The sequence below is a fragment of the Prionailurus viverrinus genome, chromosome C1, assembly GCF_022837055.1.
Source record: "Prionailurus viverrinus isolate Anna chromosome C1, UM_Priviv_1.0, whole genome shotgun sequence".
In the NCBI taxonomy this organism is placed as follows: Eukaryota; Metazoa; Chordata; class Mammalia; order Carnivora; family Felidae; genus Prionailurus; species Prionailurus viverrinus.
The window spans coordinates 105,039,533-105,049,722 of record NC_062568.1 but is presented as its reverse complement, the minus strand read 5'-3'; the positions used below and the strand labels follow the sequence as shown (position 1 = coordinate 105,049,722).

General features: G+C 38.6%; 1 pseudogene; it reads right to left on the bottom strand.

The window, feature by feature from the left end:
* Positions 1 to 908: 908 nt before the first annotated feature.
* Positions 909 to 9,738, bottom strand: LOC125171663 (pre-mRNA-splicing regulator WTAP-like; annotated as a pseudogene).
* Between the last annotated feature and the right edge of the window lie 452 nt (positions 9,739 to 10,190).

Here is a 10,190-nt window from a genome sequence, read left to right as displayed (position 1 = left end):
GGAACAGGAAAGGAATGGGCAGTAATGATCTTGTTCCCCACATAGTGTTCCCTCTCCAGCATTTTGACTTGATTCTATGATTTGATACTGATTTAGCTTCTTCCTGGGGGTAGGCACGGCCCTGAGTCTGGAGCAGGGTCCTGGATGGTGAGTCCCAGTGCAGTTTGCTGCCTGAAGGGCCTCTTGGACTGCAGCCCCCTCACCCTGCAAACGCTCTGTCAGCAGAAATGATAAAGCATGCTCTAAACACGGTGAGGAAATCCAATGATAATTTGTGATAACACATCTGGTGTTATCAGTAGCTCTGCACCTGAGATGGAAACACAGTGGGAGGCTGTTTGCAAATATGTAAAGTCTTGTCAAAGGATGCCTCGTGCAGAAGTAGCAGAAAGCTTCTCTGGAAATGCTGCTGTAGCAGTAACAGTGATTATTGATTACCCCAAAGTTTTAGAGACTTTACAGCATGTAATTAGCACAACGTGGTGGTAGGTATTGTTGTTACCTTTTTACATACCAGACACCCGAGTTCAATGAAATTCAAGCCCGAGATTGTGCACCAGTAATGGGCAGAGACGGGATTTGAATGTAACGCCTGCTTGACTGCTTTTCACTGTCCCTCTGGATGTTCTGTACAACCACTCACACCAGTCCTGAGTGGTCCTATAGTGGTCTATAAGAATAGTGGTCTTTGAGTCCTGATTACCTATGCTTATTTTCTCTGTAGCATTAGGCATCCTGATACTGGAAGTAGCTGAGGACATTAGGGTTTAGCTGATTGCTCCAGTATTGTGGCAACTGGGGACAGCTAGGTACGGAAGAGCCTCACCATGGCAAACAGGGTCCCTTCAGTGCCACAAAGGGATCTGGAGAAAGTATCCACTGGGAACTGGCTCTTAGAGTTCCAGTAAGCTCCAGAGTGGCCTGTGGCCTCACCCTTGATCCTTCAGCACAGAGAAAGGAGGCATTGAGCAGGCAGACCTGTGGGACATAAAGAGAAAGAAGAGATGTATTACAATGATTGTGAAAGACATATACCACTCGTCATCCCCATTGGTGAACCTTACTTTTTGAGAGAAACACACACACAATACACATATACATATATGCATACGTATACATTTATCCATTACATTGCACTTCCCATACTGCATTGTCATTAATTCATTAGTTTAACTACTGTTTATTGAGCATCTACTCCATGCCAGACACTGTTCTAGGCACTAAGGATATTGCAGTGAATGAAACAAACAAAAACCCCTGCCCTTGGGAAACTATATTTAAATAACTATACAGGAATATCAAATGTTCAGAGGGAAGGTAGATATAAATCATTATATAAAATGACCCAAAGAGTTTATATTAAGTGATGCCACAGACAAAGGCAAACACTAAACACCAAGACCGAGTAAACACAAATTGCCATTCATATGCCATAGATTTCTGTGTAATGCACACCTGCCAACTTATTTCATATCATAGCACATATAAAAGTGGATGGTGTGAGTTCAGTGTCCTGGGGTGAGTGAATGGGGCTGTGTGCAGCCTGAGCAACAGGGCTGCCTGAGGACCTACATTTCAGCGTGCTTCTCATCCATGTGTATCAATATTACTGCATACCATTTGACAAACTCTGTACTCAAAGCTCTAACAAATTGCAAAACTGATACTCCAAGGGAATAATGGGAAAGTATGATGAATGGAACATTTACAGATTTCACAGAGAAAACACCAAAGCCTAAAAATTATGTGAAGAGATGCTCAACCTCTCCAGTAGCTACAGGAATGCAAAGCAAAGCACCTTTCCTGTCACCAAAGAGCATGGAATGGGGCTGGTAATGTTGGAGAAATAGGTATGCTTAATCTTCCTGATGGAAGTGTGAGTTTCATATTTCTGGAAAACAATCCGGTATGATGTATTGAAATAAAAAAGTATGCCTGCTGCCTACAAGGGGAGCCTTGTTTGTAATGTCAAAAGACTGGAATGGACCCAAATGCCCTCTGTTACGGACTGGTAAAATAAAGATGCACTGGAGTCCTGGAGTCCTGGAGTCCTGGGCAGTTGTAGAGCGTCAGAAGGCCCCACCTTTATTCTGGAATGAAAGTATCAAGACTTGATGTCAAGAGAGGAAAGCAAAGTGCGGATTCCGCTGCACGTCCGACTGCTCACAGTCTACACATGTGTGAATGGTTGTAAAGTTCTGGAACTACAGGGGCCCCCACAAAAGCCGAGTTGTTTGTGTATCTGTGTCCCTGAGAAGGTCAGCACAGCCACGTGGACATCAGGTATGTGCAAGGACAGCAAAGAAATGAGAGTCTTCCTTTTGAACCATCCAGGGAAACGGGGGAGGTTTGCTCATGTGGGACACAAAGATCAGCCCTTTTCCTCACTCCACTCAGACCCTCCAGCATCCCCGAAAGCCAGGCCTGCTTTTGCAGGGAGGTAGCTTACCAGATAGATGCATGAGGGCTACTTAGGGGCAGCGGGAGGATCCTTTACAGTTTTCTTTGCTGTTCTGTGTATGTATATATCTTTGCATGTAGTTAACAGACACTTTTGGATCCTGCTTTTTAACATGACATAATGTACATATTATTATGTTATCATGAACTCTTTTAAATAACATATTGATCCTCACAAGTTTGATGGTCACGGAGTGCTTTTGATAGAAATTATCGTCTTTGATCCTGACCTCCTTATTTGTTCTCTCCCCGGGGGCAATGCACAAAAAGAGAAAAAGCATTTCAGACAATCCGCCTATTGATAATTGAGCAGTCCATTTGATGGTTACTTAAGATACTTCCCTAATCTTTTTCAGTGAGCCTCATCAAACAGAAATTTCTGACCCACAATAAATCTTTGACAGATACAATCGATATTCTAAAGTAGCAGATGCAGAAATTTACAGTATATTTTAAAAGCTAATTGATTTATAAAACCACATGGAAGGATTACCAAGGAAATCGATTCCTATAATTTGCAGGGAGATGGGTTTGGTCTTCTGAGAACAGCCTGTGGGTGAGCGGGAGTCCCATCTGGAGGAAAAGGGATGCCATGAAGACTCCGATTCTAGGCCTGATGCTGCCACTGTGTGGTCCAGGAACTCAGCCCTGGTCCCGGGTGCCTCATCTGTGAGATGAGCACTTTGGCACTATTGCCCGCAGCTTGGTAGGCATTTGTAAAGCAGTTTAAAAGTGTTCTAATCGCTTTCACACACTTCGGCTCTATTTTCCGCAGTGGCCCTATGAAGAAACTAGACTAGGATTTAGCATTTGTGACAACACAATAAAAAGTTGTGGGAGGTCCAGAGAAATTCAGAGGCATGCCCAGAGCTGCATGGCCCCAACAGGGTCTCTGGGCTTCCAGGAGTAGGCGCTGCCATCCGGAGCTCTGGAGACAACCTGATGCTGTTCCGGAGGGACTTTCCGAGTGGAAGGGAAGCAGGTGTCTGCTTAGCCTCCTGACCCAATGGTGTAGAGCAGGCCCACCTAAAACAGGGCCAAAAAGAAGTTAAGGCGAGCCTAGAGAAAGGCGGTAGGGAGAATGACCAGATTTTCATGCTTCAGAGGCAAACTTTTGCTTCTGGTGGGGGAGGGGCTCACGTAGTCAAAACAATTACGGTTTATGTGCTATTTTTGCCTCTCTGGGAATCCTAAAGAATACCACGGATGGAATTGGTGAATTAGTGTCAGTTTAAAATGTGTCTTTATTTCCAGTGTGAAGCCCATGAGAGGTTCACATGGCCGTTTGGCTATGACTCACATCCTGTACACACTGATTGTCCCTCTGTATGCCTTCGGGTAAAAAGCTGACATTACAAAAAAAAATGATCATGGCTGGCTCAGTCGGTAGAGCATGTGACTCTTGATCTTGGGGTTGTAAGTTCAAACCCCACATGGAGGGTAGAGTTTACTTAAGAATAAAATCTTTTATAAAAAAGAGGGATTATTATTTACGGCAGTAGGATACATACAGCTCTTTTTGTATCAGAAATTAACAATTTAGAGACAAATTCTTAAAACTTTTTAATAGCAAGATGCTTCCCTGTCCTGGAAGTGGTGAAAAAGGACCATTTTAATAGGTACTAAAAACTTACTACTCTACAGCTTGTCCCTTAGACATTGCTAGGAGTGCAGGTGTGGGGAAGAGCATCTCAGACAGTGGACATCACTAGGATTAGGAACTTCTCAGGTGTCTTCTGGCTTGGGGGGAGCAAGACAGCTTCTGTAGGTCAGATGTCAGTCACCTTTTTTCTGTGAAGTGAGACAAAATTTCAAAAATAAAAATCATTTAGTTAACAACTTTGGGTTTTTCTGGTTTTTTTTTTTTAAGTTTATTTGTTTTGAGAGAGAGTGTGTGTGTGCGCAAGACGGGAGGGGCAGAGAGAGAGGAAGAGAGAGAATCTTACAGTGTGGAGCCTGATGTGAGGCCCAAACTCACAAACTGTGAGATCATGACCTGAGTCAAAATCAAGAGTCTAGGTGCTTAATCGACTGAGCCACCCAGGTACCTTATTGTTAACAGGCATCTGTTACTGTTTTCAATAATAATTACTATATTATTATTAATTATTAATTAATATAATTATATTATTATTTTTGCAATAATTATATTGTTTATTTATTTTACTATTTTAATATAAATATTTTAATATTTATTTATTTATTAAAAATAAAACATTATTTTTTTAATGTTTATGTAGTTTTTAGGAGAGAGAGAGAGAGTGCACAAGCATGAGTTGGGGAGGGGCAGAGAGAGAGGAAGACAGAATCTGAAGTAGGCTCCAGGCTCCTAGCTATCAGCACAGAGCCCCACGTGGAGCTGGAACTCACAAACTGCAAGATCATGACCTGAGCTGAAGTTGGATGCTTAACTGACCGAGCCACCCAGGCGACCTGTTATATTATTCAAATATAATTCATATACCATTTGATGGGCCCACTTAAAATGTATAATTGCATGGATTTTACTGTATTCAGAGTTGTACAGATATCACCACAAATTTAGAACACTTCATCACTCCCTAAATGATACCCAGTAAGCACTCTCAATCACTTCCATGCCCTTCAAACTCCCTCCCCCTCACCAACCTAGGCAATTACTAATCTAATTTCTGTCTCTCTATTTGCATATTCTGGACATTTCAGATAAATGGAATCGTATAATATGGCGTCTTTTGTAAGTAGCTTCTTTTACTTAGCAAAATAGTTTCAAGGTGCATGTATTGGTACTTTTTTTATTGCCAAACAATATTTGGTCATATGGCATGCCTTATTTATTTATTTATTTATTTATTTAAATGTTTATTTATTTTTGAGGGAGACAGAGTGCAAGTGGGGGAGGACAGAGAGAGAAGGAGATACAGAATCGGAAGCAGGCTCTAGGCTCTGAGTTTCAGCACAGAGCCTGATGCAGGGTTCAAACTCTTGAACCTTGAGATCATGACCTGAATCAAAGTCAGACACTTAACTGACTGAGCCACCCAGGCATCCCTGTCACATTTTATTTATCCATTCATCAGTTGTTTTCACCTTTTGGTTATTATGAATAATACTCTTATGAACATCTGTGTACAAGTTTTTGTGTAGACATAGGTCTTCATTTCTTTTGGCTAATGCCTAGGAGTAGATTTGTCAGATGAAATAATAATGCCTTGTTTAACTTCTTAAGGAACTACCAAACTTTTTTTCCAAAGCAGCTGCACCATTTTATATCCTCACCTGTAATGTCTCAGGGTTCCAATCTCTTTACATCCCACCAACATACGTTATTATCTTTTTTTATTATAACCATCCTCGTGGGTGTAACATGGTATTTCATTGTGATTTAATTTCCATTATCCTGATAGTTAGTAATTTTGAGCATCTTTTCATGTTCTTATTGGGCATATATGTGTCTTCTTTGAAGAAATGACCATTTGCAACCTTTGGCTATTTTTAAATTGAGATATTTGTCTTATTATTGAGTTGTAAGAATTCTAGATACAAGTCCCTTATTATAGGTAGCATTTCCAAATATTTTCTCCCATTCTGTGTGTTGTCTTTTCAGTCCTTGATGGTGTCCTTTAAGACACAAGGTTTTACATTTTTATGAAGTCTCATTTGTCTTTTGTCATGTGAGCTTAAAGTGCTCAATCTAAGTAGAAGTTGTCTAAGTCAAGGTCATTAAGATCCTGTTATATAGTTTTCGCTCTCATATGTAGCCTTATGATCCATTCCAAGTTAATTTTTGGGTATGTTACAGTTTAACTTTCTTCTTTTGCCTGCAGGTATCCAATTATATTAACACCTTTTGTTGAAAAGACTGCTCTTTTCCCAGTTTCAATACCTTTTTGGAAAAACAAGTTTAACTTTTGAAAATGAGTTTATTTCTGGACTCTCAATTTTATTCCATTTATCTCTATGTCTACGCTGATGCCAGTACCATACTGTTTGAACTATTGTAGCTTTGTAGTTAGTTTTAAAATTGGGCAATTTGAGTCTTCCTAGTTTTTCTTGCTCAAAATTAGCAAAATTTTAAAAATTAGGTTTTTAAAAATTTATTTGAAAAATGTTTTATATTTTTAAGTGTGTAATTGTGCATTTCTTTTGTTAAATATATTCCTAAATATTTTATTCTTTTTGAGCCTATTGCATATAGAATTGTTCCCTTATTTAATTTTTAAATTGTTCATTGCAAGTATATAGAAATACAATTGATTTATACATATTGCTTTTGTAACCTGGTATAAAACCTGAAGTTTTATACCACACATTTGTGTTTGTACAGTCCTCAATCTTGCTGAACTTATTGGTTCTTTTATATATTAGAACATATATAGAATATATATATCATATATATATTATATGTATGTTATAAAATATATATATTAGAACAAATAATAAATTCAGCAAGATTGCTGAATAATATATATACATATATTAGTGTATCTCTTAGGATTTTCTATAACATGAACAGGTACTTACAAGTACAGTTTTACTTCCTTCTTTTCAATCTGGTTTCCATACATATATTTGACTAATTTCCCTGACTGGAACTTCAGCACAATATTGCAAAGGATTGGTAAAAACAAACATCCTTGTTTTATTCCTAACATTTGGGTAATCATTCATCATTCATCATTCATCATTAAGTATGATGTTAACTGTGGATTTTCATACATGCCCTTTATTAGTTTGAGGAAGTTATAATCTTAGTTGAGTGTTATTTTTTATCATAATTTGGTGTTCATTGTGATCAAATGGTTTTTCCATATATATGGAGATGATCTCATAATTTTTGTCTTTTATTTCATTGACAGGATAGATTACATTAATTGATTCTTGGATGTTAGACCAACTTTGCATTCCTGGGATAATTCCCACTTGATCATGGTATATGATCCCTTTCATATGTTGGTGGATTCAGTTTGCTAGTATTTTGTTGAGAATTTTTGTGTCTATATTCATAAGAGATATTGATCTAAAGGTTTCTTTTCTTGTAATATATTTTTCTGGTTTCATACCAGGGTCATTCTAGTCTCCAAAAATGAGTTGGGAACATTCTTTCCCACTCTTCTTTTATTTTAGAAAAGTTTGTGAGAATTTGAATTGATTATTAAATGTTGGGTAGAATTCACCAGTGAATCATTCTGGGCCTGGAATTTTTTCGTAGGTACTTTTTAAATTGTTCATTTAATCTTTCTAATTGCTAAATCTATTCAAATTTTCTACTTCTCCTTGTCAATTTCAATAGTTTATGTCTTTCTGGGAATTTGTCTATTTGACCTAAGTCATCTACCCTGTTGGTGTTGTTTTGTTTTCTAATTTTCTAGATAATAAGTACATGGTCATCATAAACATTTCACTATTAGGTTTAATACTTAGCATGGCCTAGAAACAGTGAGAACAAATAGATTAAGATAACAAGAAGTTTGGAAAAATCCCAACAATCCTAAACATGGTAGATTGCATTTTTCAAAACAGCTTATAATAATTTTCTTTTTCCATATGAGTTTATAGAACTTCCCACACCCCCATCAAGAGGTGGAATCTATTTCTCCTCCTTTTGAATCTGAGTGGGTTTGTGGCTCCCTTGTAACCCATAAAATGTGATGTTGTACAACTCTTGAGAAGTCTACCTTCTTAGTTAGAACAGTAGTGATTGGAGTAGAGACCTTTCTAAGAAGAAATACTACTTCTCTGAGGACACTATGATGTAAGAAAACAGAGGGCACATGGAAAAGCGTATTGCAGGTGTTTTTCTCTTTTTTCAAGGTACATTTAATTTAATATCAAGAGTGCAATACAAAAGGCCCAAATACAATGAAGGCAACACATTGCCCCATTAACAACAACAACAATGCTCTTTCAACATGTGCCTGTTGAATGGAATGGGGATTTAATTTAACTACTGAAAAAAAAAAACATGGTGAGTCTCATCACAGGCAATATCCTTATATAATCTAGTAGTGAAATGAATGTTCATAAGGCTTCAAACATTTTCAACCTGAAGTTTTATACCACACATTTGTGTTTGTACAGTCCTCAATAAGATTATCTACAGCATTAGCAACCATTCAAAGAACAAACCATTGATTAAACCCACGTTGATTTAAAGCTCAATCAAGTAATATAGAGCCCCAAACTAAATGGTTAAATATATGAACTACTTGTACTGACATCTATTATTTGATTCTCTCACAACTATTAAGTTGGTTCTTAGCAAATGAAACTCTTTAAAGGCAAAATTCACCTCATTTGAGTTTTGACCCAGAAGTTCAACAACAAACACAAAGTCCACAGTCTTATTGGCAAAACTGATATACAGTGTCTCTAAGTCACTATGCTCAAGGTTAAGAGTGATGCATATTCCATTTTTACATTTTACTGGAATTTTACATGTTCAGTTCATGATTTTAAATCTCTAGGTTTTCATTCCTCCAAACTGTCTGAAGACACAGTGTGCCACACACTTAAGACTTCTGTTTCTCCCTCTATTTTCTTCAAACAGAAACGTTTCTCAAGTGTCTACATGTTCTAGAAGGGGAATTTTTTGGCTGTAACCACTTCTTCAGAATAGTCTGACGCCATCAGGCCTCTGAAGCAAGGGGAGAAGGAAGAGAAAAAAGCTGAAACACAAGGTTCAACTGGTAAGTTTTACGCTAACCATTACAAGCTGGATAGTATAAGAATGTGGCTTTTTTTGGTTCAAAAAGTCTGAGTCTTGGTGTGGAAATGAGTACTTGGCTGTCCCACAGCTTTCTTGCAGTGGGACTGTCCGGGAAGTCCTGACTGGGGAGTATGATTTGTTTACCCATCAGGTGTGTACTTCCATGCACTCAGTTCATTTTGGGCTTGTTCCAGTTTGTCTTTAGTCTGTTCCAGTTCACCTTTCATTTCTAGGAAAAACAAGTTGACCGCTGGGTCTACCATCGTTGATCGCAGTTGGGTGATGCTAGGCCGCTGGACTTGCTTGAGGTACTGGATTTGAGTAGTAGACTCTGGCATCTCTTGCTCCTTGGTGGCTAGTCACATTACAAGGATGTTTTCCCAGTGGGCAGACTCTTGTTGCTTTAGTTTTTCTTCAGACTCCCTTAACCCAGTTACATCATTAGAATTAAGATCTGTGTATTTGCCCTCCAAAGCTTGGACGTGTGCTTCATATTGTTTCCATCTTAGAATTAACTCATCTCGTGAGAGGAAAGACAAAGGGATGGCACCCACCCAGGCCCTCCAGGAGGAGCTGTGCCTCAGTGGCATGTCCCCCAGCCTCCGGAACGCTGCAAATTCAGCAGAGGCCGGGGGAGAAGCAGTGTTTTGTTTTGTTTTAAATCACAATCCCAGTTGAGGTCCCAGCCAATGCATAGCAACTGCCAGATACCTGAGTAAAGATGCCTCTCGATTTTTCAAGGTCCATCTGTTCATTGATCCATGCGAAAAGCCTACATGTTGGGTAACGATAAGTCATTATCTCTATGCCATGTCTGATTCTTAACCCACAGATGCATGAGCATAATAAAATTTTTTGAAAAGATGATCAGTTTGTGGAAGAGTATGGTCAGTCCTGAATGATCATTTCAAATGATTGCCCTGTTGTCGTGACTAAAATAACAAAGGTGAAGTTTAGGTAACTTCATGAATTATAGGAAATATGAAGACATTACAAAGGGAAGGTCCTGGTCTTTTGGTTTCCCTCCCTGTGCACAAGGCCA